We start from the raw sequence: 3,064 nt of genomic DNA on the forward strand, positions 1-3,064 counted from the left end.
TCCAGATCTTTGTGCTTTCTAGTGTGGCTTCTTTTAGCTACCTGAGAATTTGTTTTCGTCCCCTTTGCCTGAAGAACTGAAGAACAGAAATAGGTATCAGAAGCACACAAATAAGCAGCCACAGCGATGGCTGTAGTGGATGTAGTGGAGACCCAAAGCCCACCTGTAAGGTAACTGGACAGTCCCTCGCAGAAGGTCAACAGGAAGGGATAATATATCCAGGGTGCAGTGAACACTGATGAAACACAGAACTATCCTCTAGTAATTTATTTACGATTTCCTCCCCGCTACTATTATGTTTCAGTTCTACCTCATTAACCTTGTTAGACTTGCGTATGTTCACGGGTAAAATTGAGATCACTCGATGGTGGAGGGAGGGAACAAAGGGGAGGTGCTATCAAGGAGGTCAAGAAGGAGAGTGTTTTGAAATGGACGGTGGCAACGAGCGTCCAATCCTGCTCGATGTGACTGCACTATGGGATGTTACGATGTCTGTAAGAGCTCCCAAGAAAGTGCTCATATACTAAAGAAAAACCCGACAACCTCAAGCCAACGAACAGCTTGTGAGTTTAATGTAGGGAACAGAGTACTTGTTAAAGCGTAACGGAGGAAAGCCTGATAAACGGTCCCCCTGGGTTGTCACCCTTCCAAGCCGATGGCCACCCACCACGAGAGCAGAAGGGGTGACACAAGGAATAAGACGACATGTACTGACCAAGACGCTGTCCCTTAGTGACAAGGCTGTTCCTCCTCAAACCTCTCCCCTGACCACAGGCATGAACGTCCCTCCTCTCTTTGCTCGGGGGAGCTCTGAGAGGCAATCTCAGCCTCCTAGCGCTCAGTGCCCATGTCAGAAATCATACAACGGCCTCTCTCTGGGCCAGGTCTCATCGTGACTAAATCTCATCTGGCCGAATCCTGTTCTTGCGTTGGCTTCAGCTGCTGGCAGAGCGGGCTTTGTCGGGAACGCTCTGTGCAGATTACAGCCAGGAAACCCAGACGGGCGGTCCTGCCTGGTGGTGGCTGTCACGGCTGTTCGGTGCCCCGTCTGTTCTGCCTCATGGCAACCCTGCACACCACAGAGCAGAACACCGCCCAGCCCGCACCCCCCTCACTACTGTTCAGTGTCTGCAAGCCCAGGGCTGCAGCCGCCGTGTCCGTCCATCTTCTTGAGGGACTTCCTCTCTCGCCCCCCACCCCTCGCTTTACCAAGCACGATGGCCTTCTCCAGGGACTGGCCTCTAAGAGCACGCTGGCTGTGCGTCTGAGACAGACTTGGTTCTCTGGGCAGTCCGTGGGACTTACAGTAGTCTTCACCGGCACCGGCATTCAAAGGCACCAGTTCTTCAGCCTTCCTTATTCAATATCCAACTTTCACGTGCCTGCAAGGGAACTGGAAATGCCTCCCCTTGGTCAGGTTCACCTTAGTACCTCAGTCACCTCCTTGCTTTTCAGCATGTTAAAGAAGGTCTTGTGTGGCCGAGGACCCAAGGCAGGACACCAGGAGAGGGAACCTGCCCCCTAGCACTGTGTATATTCACAGGGGCGTGGGGAGGGAGCAGGGGCACCTGGCCAACCAAGCAGCAGCTGAAGATCCCCTGAGGTGGGGGTCCCTCTGCTGCTGCGGAGAACATCCTGGTTCCAGATAGTCTGTGTCTGAGATGAGCCCCCTGGTGGTGCTGGGGGAGAAGCACTGTGCTGCAACCTGCATACAAGATCATGGTTCGAACCCACCAGCTACTCTGGGGGAGGAGAAGGAGGCTGTCCACGCTCATAAAAACTGAGGGTCTTGGAAACCGGAAGGAGCAGTTCTACCCTGTCTTACAGGGTCACCATGGTCGGAAGGGTCCGATGGCAGTGCGCTTGGTTTGGTTGGAGTCACCCAGAGCATACGTTCCCAAACCACATCCTGGTGGGGGGGTGGGGAGGTGGAATTCTTTTCTCAGCAGCCGCTGGCAATGAAAAACGTTGGTACCATAGACCATCATCCAGGATGAAGTGTATCTGCTTTTGCAGTTACCCTGGATCGTTCCAGGTCACCCCCCGCCCCCAGGGACCACTTTGGGAAACATTGATAAGGGCACCAAAGAGTTTCAGATAGCAGTTCTGATAGGCCCAGACCCAAGTCCCAAGAACCAGAGGCCACACAGAGACAAGGTGTCCCTAGGCTCAGAGCCAGAGAACAAACCGCCAGGAAGTACAAGCAGGTCTTGCTTGCTTAGCCAGGCCTCAAAGCACGCTGAGACTCCCATCAAGGTGCCTCCCAAGCCCCAGGCCAGCTGTCTTCCTGGGTGGTAACTGGCGTCTTGCAGGTGTCTATCACAGGTGCCTGGGCCCTGGTCACACAGGCTGGGGGTGAGGATCCCCAGGTGGATGTCGGAAGTTTCTGCCCAGCTGTTTGGCATCATCCTTTCTTCCATTTGCTTTAGCTGCTCTGTGACCAGGAGCCTGCTTCAGAGCCTCCTCGACATCCACTCTGATCGCTTCTTTCTCTTGCTAATGACCTCTGGCTCTCTGCATGTCTGACCTTCTTGATGTCCCCCCCACAGCTCTTCAGGTCTGGGTCAAGCTGTGCAGACTTACCCCAGCTTGACTTTTCTCAGCACCCAAAAGAGCATGTGTCTACTATCTAGAAAGTGAATCGCTTCCCTCCCCAGCACTCGCCAGTAATCAGAAAGCATTTGCTTTCTGTGTGTGTCTATTCTTGTCTTTCTGCAAACGTGAGCTTATTTCCCTCGGCGTAATGCCTGCCAGATTCCTCCATGCTGTTTCCAGCACTCATCCTAATTCCAGCCCACTGTTCTTTAGAGCTGCATAGTACTCCATTGTGTGTCTATACCAGTTTGTTTTTCCATTCATATCCACTGACGGGCACTGAGGTTGCCCACATCATTGTGCTGTTGTGAATGACATTGCAATGAACACGGGTGTACATGTCTGTGTTAGATATGGTTTGTGTCGACTTGGCTGGACCAGGAACCTCAGTAGTTTGGCCCTGACCTAATGTAAACTCTCCCAGACTGCCTTGTCTACCCACGTCCCCACCTGATGATGCATCCTTGGG

Source organism: Echinops telfairi, unplaced genomic scaffold (genome assembly GCF_000313985.2).
Source record: "Echinops telfairi isolate 266 unplaced genomic scaffold, ASM31398v2 ScPeMD7_28;HRSCAF=97, whole genome shotgun sequence".
NCBI classification, from domain to species: Eukaryota; Metazoa; Chordata; class Mammalia; order Afrosoricida; family Tenrecidae; genus Echinops; species Echinops telfairi.